The sequence below is a fragment of the Lactuca serriola genome, chromosome 7, assembly GCF_051521515.1.
Source record: "Lactuca serriola cultivar US96UC23 chromosome 7, Lser_US96UC23_V15, whole genome shotgun sequence".
Lineage (NCBI taxonomy): Eukaryota > Viridiplantae > Streptophyta > Magnoliopsida > Asterales > Asteraceae > Lactuca > Lactuca serriola.
Genome location: NC_136414.1, coordinates 162,001,345 through 162,009,064, shown reverse-complemented (window position 1 = coordinate 162,009,064; position 7,720 = coordinate 162,001,345).

Genomic DNA, 7,720 nt, shown 5'->3' with positions numbered 1-7,720 from the left:
GAACCATATCTCAATTGATCCTCTAAGTGAGTCTTAGTACAATTGTATGTATAAGAAGAGGAATCAAGAATTGAAGAAATGGTTAAATCAAGAAGTCAATCATACTTCATTCCAAAACAAGTCTTAGAGTTAAGATTGTAATATTGAGTGACAAGTCTTAAGAAGGTTTATAACATTCATCAAATGTAGAATTTGGAAAAAGGCTTTCCTATTCTCGCACATTTGATATTGGAAAGTTGTGATGTCTTAGATAAGACAAAGACCAACTAGGACCAATTTTATGAAATGTTTGTCTTGATAAAGGCTACACTAACTCTTGAATATTTGTTTGTCAAGAAATGTTTATAGACAAGAGAATCTTATATGTCAAGGAGTCAGTGGGAGTCTTAATGGTCTTGAAAGGTTTCAAGAACAAATCAAGAATAAACCTTATCGATCATCACTAGCACACGAGTAGAGGTTTACAACCTATCGTGTTGACATTCCCTTGTTTCTGTGTCATTCCAATTGAGTTAATTATGCATGTGATCACTATGAGTTCTCATTTGAATGCATAAAAGGCAAGGACCTTGATCAATTGAAAGTACATTGATAAGAAAGGGTGAGCTGCTTAACTACTTGGAAGACATGGTGGGCATCCGTGTTACCATAAGGCAAGAAATCAAGATTGAGAAGGTTCGGTCCATATGAGTTTGGATTTTTCGCAAACTTTGGTTTTGACAAATGCACATGGATAGGAACAAATACACCATTAAAAATCTAAGTGTCATAAGATTCCCTCCTTCATGAAAATGACTGTGAGGAAATGCTTTCACTAAGGAAGATTTTAAGAAGATAGTGATTGTGAAAATTGTATTCTCGAATTCGATTATGGTTACGGTATCCCTTTCCATTATTCGAATTATGAGATTTGGCAATTAGTCTAAATTGTTTAAGACACACATATAAACTATCTAAGGCAAAGGTGTATAAGTTTAAGAAGCCTTGATAAAAGATTATCAAAGCATTGGGTATTAGAAATATGGACTTAAAGAAATTCAATAGGCATTGTTTTTCTGGAAGTTAAGCTGGTTTCTGAATACATGTCAAAGCTAGTGGGAGCATAAGTGTTATGTTTATAATAATCATCGTGATAGTGGGAGCATAAATGTTATGTTTGTATGATTATTAAGGCAAGTATTGCAAGTTAGCAATATTAATTATAGAAAACAAGAGTTATACTTTGCAAAGTCGCAATGGTTGTAAAATTGTTTTGCTATAATTAAGGGAGAGAATATTATGCATCATTTCAAATCTAAAGGCTTAGGTTATGGAATGTTAATAAATTTAGTCAATGAAACATAGTGCGTTCTTAAATTTCGATTATGATTACGGCATTCCTCTTCATAATTCGAATTGTGAGAACGTAGCACATAAAATATTATGGCAGAAGATTGATAAAGTATTAAATCTTCATGTAAGACATTATGCATCGTGTCCCATACGCTTCGTGTATAGGATCGATTGCAAATGCTATAATATTTGACCATTCTAAAATTTTCCAAATGTCTAGCTCATTTAGAGGGAAAAAGGACAAGAATCGTTTTTTTTTTTTTTACTAAAATAATTAAACAACTATCAAAAGACAATCCAAAGTTCGCCGAGGATTGGTCGCTTGTGAGTAGTTGGAAGTATAGTATTGGATGGACCATATCGACATTGTTATGAATAGAAAAGATTCTATTAAGAATGAGCTGTCATATGGAAAGTATGGAAATGTTTCCATATTGGGAGTTGGATATTGAGAGTCTATGTCTACATTAGAAACTTTTATGCAAAAGGATGTTCAAAGGAATGTACTTTGAGTGAGAGACATCACATCTAAGGAACTGTATTGTAACAATCTCCAATAGAGGACTTTGTAATTTCATTGGCAATAGTACTTGTGACTTTTGTGTTATGACATTGCAAAAGGATTATTGCATAAAATGTTAGAATCTAGCATATTCTATAAGTGGCAAGAATTTCATATTCTTTCACTTGTGAAAAATGATTAGGAGTTGTGAAATGAGTATGATTGGGAATGTATTCATTTGACATATTTCACAAAGTAAGAACCATAGGTAAACATTGTGTGCATGCTAGGAGCATAGGACAAATGTAGTAATAATTTAAGTAAGAAATTGATTACCCGAAACAACAAATAATGAATAATCGATATGGTGATAAATAAAAGGTGTTTTATTTATACTCAAAGGCTTGAGGTCATATGGGATTAATATTATTCTTGTGTTTCACTTTGCATGTTTTGACTTCCTGAATAATTTAATTGGTTGAGAACAGTCAAATTATTCGAACGGGCCACAGTCGTTCATATGTTGGAAGTAGATATGAATGAAGACTGTCGTGAATTGGTGTGTGGATTGTCTAAAGAGCATTAGACATAAGCAAATGTTTGCTACAACGTTCATGAGTGCTTATGAATATGATTTGAGCATTGGATTAAACCCACGCTCACTTAGATCACTTCATGGATTTTATCACGAGTTATTGGTGAGACGATAACATCTTATATTCTTGAAACCGAGATGTGTGAGTTCTATCTTGCGAGTCGGTTGCACATTGATAATATGTAAACGCACCAGTAACTTGGTGTTATAAAACATATTGTTGTGTGTGATTTGGTAAGTGAGTGCAAGCGAGCATTGAGTCAAAGTTTATCCATTCCTTTTATTCAAAGTAGGATAAAAGTGATATCTGTGGGCCCCTCGATGATTTTGTGATGGCACCTAAGTGCTTGGCCAAGCCGGGACTAATTTGATGTGTTCAAATTATAGTCTGTTGTCAGTCGTCATAAATCTGAATTCGGGAAACAACACACAGACAGAGAGAATGATTTAGATCCATGTCTCAGTCTATACGATATCTAGAATGGAGGAATATATGATCCCTTATCTAAAGGACGCGGGTATCTGATAGATCAGAGTTGACAGCAGCTTTGGAAAGCTACGATTGCAGATCAGGATCTGAAGTCATACGCAGAATAAGTTGTTAGACTTATCCAAGTGGGAGACTGTTGGATTAGTGTCTAAGTCCATAACTATTTTGGTATGTATTTGACCCGATGGTGCATGGTCGTTTTGGGTTGCCTTCACTAAAGCAACTTGATAGGATGAATAATGGAGAGAAAGGATTAAATATGATTTATTAATATAATATGGGAATAATATATTAAAGGAGAAATCATATTGTTTAATTAATATTAGTCAATAATTAATTAAGTTTGTGACTAAAAGACATTAATTAAACTAAGGGACTAGAACTATCAATTGTATGATAGTTGAATATTGAGCTAATGGACTCCATATTAAAGGGGTGGACGAATTCTATGGGGAAACCCATTAGAAATCGTCCAAGGCCTTTAAGGAAGGAGCCCATGGGTTTCTTAGGGCTTAAGCATCCAAATTATGGTTTCCTTGTTAGATAACCCTAATAGCCTCACTATTTAAAGAACCCTTATGCCCCAAAAACGTGGTCAAGCTTCCTTCTAGGGTTTCCACACGTTTTGGGCAGCCTCCTTCTCTTCTCTTCTTCATCCTCTTGCTCTTGGTTTTTGTGAACCATTAGAGGAGTGACATTTGTGACTCTAAGCTTTCTTAATTCAATACAAGGAGGATTTGAGATTGTTATTGCTACATAACAATCAAGGTATGATCTAAACCCTAATTCATATGTTATATTGATTATCATATACTAGATCTAGGGTTTATAGTCTTGGATGAATTGCATGTACAATAGAGAAACCTAGATCCAAGCATTAGGGTTTGTATGAGCACATAGGATGTTCTTATGGCTAAAAACCATCAATAAATACATTACTACACATAATAAAAATATATATTGAAATGATATCCATTTCGATATAGAGTACGACACTTCATAAAGATTGATCTAGTACATCAGGGTCTTCGATATGAGCAGCCTTGAGATAGTCACTTTAATAAGTAATTTCTTCTAAACATAATAACATCTACAATCTCCCCTTTGTGAAAAATGCTTTTAATCTTGAAGGTGGTTGAAAGTTTTGAATTACCCCAATAGGTACTTTTGAATCTTAAAATATCATAAAATATGGTTCCTCATTCCTTGTAATTCCTCAGCAAAAATTTTCTTGCAATTCACGTTCCTTACTAACTAGTTCTTCAAATGCACAATCGAGAACATTTCTTTGTAGTTAGTTTAGAGCATGTATTTCCTCTGCATATTGTTTGTCTTCTTTCCAAAACACACGATTCCTTTTCGCTTCATCAAAATCTCTCCATCATCTTACGTATAAATATCTTTTAAGCCTATGAATGGGTTTTAAACTGTCTTATTGTAAGCTTTTGCCAATTTAATATCAGTTAATCTTATTTTTGCATAGTAATACATCAAAAAGCCTTTAATATGACCATAATCAACATAATAGAAACAATGAGATGGGACCTCAGCTCTATCAACTCTTTTAAAGATGTGAATCAAAGATATGAAGTCATTTGCATTCATAAGAAGAAAATATGCTATTGCGAATTCAGGTTTTTTTAGTTTTTTTTTTTCTCTAAACACTTTATATCCATAATTTTGCATGAGATTATAGAACATAACATCTTTGGAGATTGACAAAATCTTCACAACCTTCTTAGAAGACCAGAGCTTGAGCTAGACTTTGGTTGCACAATGGTAAACTCATTTGTTTCTAGAAGGATGTTTAGCCATACCACATTGTTCAGTGACACATGTCATAATTTATATCAATTCACAAAGTTCTCAAGATGTAAAAGTGAAAGACTAAACTTAATATAAGGAGAAAACGTTTTTCTCCCTCTATTCAACTTGAATCGAGAATCTTATAGACTTGAACTCCACTTGTATATTATTCAACCTTATTTCTTTATTTAAATTTGAACTCAAAATCTGTAAAGTTTTACAAATCAAAATTGAATCAATAATAAAAGTTTGGTTGATTTGCACTCCTACCTATAATCTTTATAATTTGTAACCAAAATATTGAATATGACTAGGTTTTTAGCTTATATATTAATCGATATATTTATAAGAAGACAAAGATTCAAATAAGGTAATGATTTTTCGTAAACTTAGGTTAAGTATCAAAAAATAACAAACAATAATATTCAAACTGATTTAAGACACTTATTTTTTTAATTTTACTATATATATATATATATATATATATATATATATTATACATTATAATGGATTTCAACTTAGTAATTATATCGTATCGGATGTCAAAATGAATGTCATGATGGCACAAAATAAACACAAAAGATAAATTATGTCTGATTAGATGACAAAATTGATATCACGTAATGTTCAAAACCATTTCATAAGTTTGAAATTTTGTTATAATAAGTGTTGTTTGGTATAATATTTGTCTAAAGATAACAATTCTCATTAAAATGTATATATAGTACAAGTAAAGGTGTAAGGGCCCAAGACTAACAAAAAGGGTCGAACAACAAATATACAAAACATATACATTAACAGTCCCGCATAGTTTGAACGGGAGGTGACCGACGAACATTCAAACTGAGAAGGTGAAATCCCTTTCGAAGATATCAGCATACTGAGAAGATCACGGAATATGCAGGACATGAATATGACCCATGGATACTTTGTCATGAGCAAAATGAATGACGATTTTAATGTGTTTCGTTCATTGATGTTGAACTGAGTTATTAAACAAGTAAAGAACACTAACATTTTCACAATTCACTGTCGTTGCACAAGTAGTTGGACAATACAACTCCAATAATAAATTGCTAATCCAAGATGTCTCCGCCATACCATTAGCAACCCTCAATACTCAACCTTGCCACTGGAATGAGAAAAAACAGTACCCTATCGTTTGGATGACCATGATAATAATATTCTTTTCGATAAAGACACAATAACTTGAGCTAGACCATCTTGTTTTCAAACAACCAGCCCAATCAGTATCAGAATAAACACTAAGGCCTCGATTAGGTGTGGAGTATAACTGTAGGATATGATCAACAGTGCCACGAGTGTAACGAATGATCTGTTTAAGAGAATTGAAATGCGGCTCACAAGGATCATGCATATATAAACATATTTGTTGAACAGGATAAGTAATATCGGGTCATATGATGGTGAGATACTAGAATGCTCATGCAAGACTGCGATAAGTAGTAGGGTCAGACATTGGCTGCCCAAAGTCGTCTAACTTTGTAGAGGTGTTAACAATGTGCGAGCGGGACTGCAATTGAGCATATTTTCTATCTTCAGAATCTGGAGAGCATACTTGTGCTAAGACAGAAACATCCCATGACAATCTCGCATAACAAATATATCAAGAAAGTAGTTCAAATTCCCAAGATCTATCATTGCAAACTCATATTCGAAAGTGGTGGTAATGTTATATAGGAGCTCGGATGAGGAGGCAGTAAGGATTATGTCATCCACATAAAGAAGAATATAGGTAGTCCAAGTACCTTGTTTATAGATAAATAACGAATTGTCACGTCGGCTATTGATGAACCTGTATTGTTGAAGGAATTGAGTGAACCTCTAAAACCAAACTCTCGAGGCCTATTTGAGACCATATAAATATCATTCCAGAAGGCATATGTGATCTAGAAATCTCGAGTCATAGAAACCGGGTGGCTGATACATCTAAACAATTTCCTGAAGATGCCTATGTAAGAAGGGATATTTGACATCAAGTTAACGAATGGGCCAATGTTGTGACACTGAAAAAGTCAAAACAGTACAAATGGTGGTCACTTTAACCACATGGCTGAAGGTCTCATCATAATCTATCCCGGGCATTTCACTACGACCATTAGCAACAAGACGAGCTTTATATCAAGCTAAAGAACCTTCAACTTGTTCCTTTTTTTTAAATAACAAAATTAAATTGATAACATTAGCACTAACAATTTTTGGAACCAAAACCCAAGTTTTATTAGAAATAAGAGCATTAATTCAGTTGGTGTCATTGAAGGCCTGTAAGTAAGAACGAGGAGTAAGGGATATAGATTGAGTATGAAGGTTTAATTTACGGATAGGTTTTTGGATCCATACACAAGCACAAGTTGTCATTGACTGAGTGGAAGTGACAACTTGAGTTGGTATAGGATTTGAAGCCGAGGATGTGATAAGAGGGGGTGAGATGGTGATGGTTCCAGGCAAGGATGAAAGAGAGGACGGGGTTATCGATTTAGAGGTGGGGATGGTTGTCGGATATACATTTGATCCGAAAATAGTGGAAGATCTTGCTGAAGGTGTGCAAGGAAATATGGAAAAAAAATTAAGGCAATGGAATTACGAGCATCGTTGATTCCAAAAACGAGCAATCCATGGCAATATCAACAGTAAATGAACTGAACGGAAAGATGGTCTCATAAAATGTAACATGTCTCGAATTGATGATGGAATTTGTGTGAAGATTTAAAACTCGATACTCTTTGTGTTGAGTAGGGTAACCAAGGAAAATACAAGGGGTGGAGCAAGGTGAGAGTTTATGAGGTGTTGGAATGTGTGGGTAGCAAAGGCGACCAGATACTAGAAGATGAGTGTATGAAGGGGGTTTGTTGTAGAGTTTTTGAAATAACGATATATTTTTTAGAGTGGTGGTGCGTGTGATAGTAATAAGATGAATGGCCATGAAAATAGTTGTATTCCAATATGTAAGAGGGGGACGAGCATGAAAAAGGAG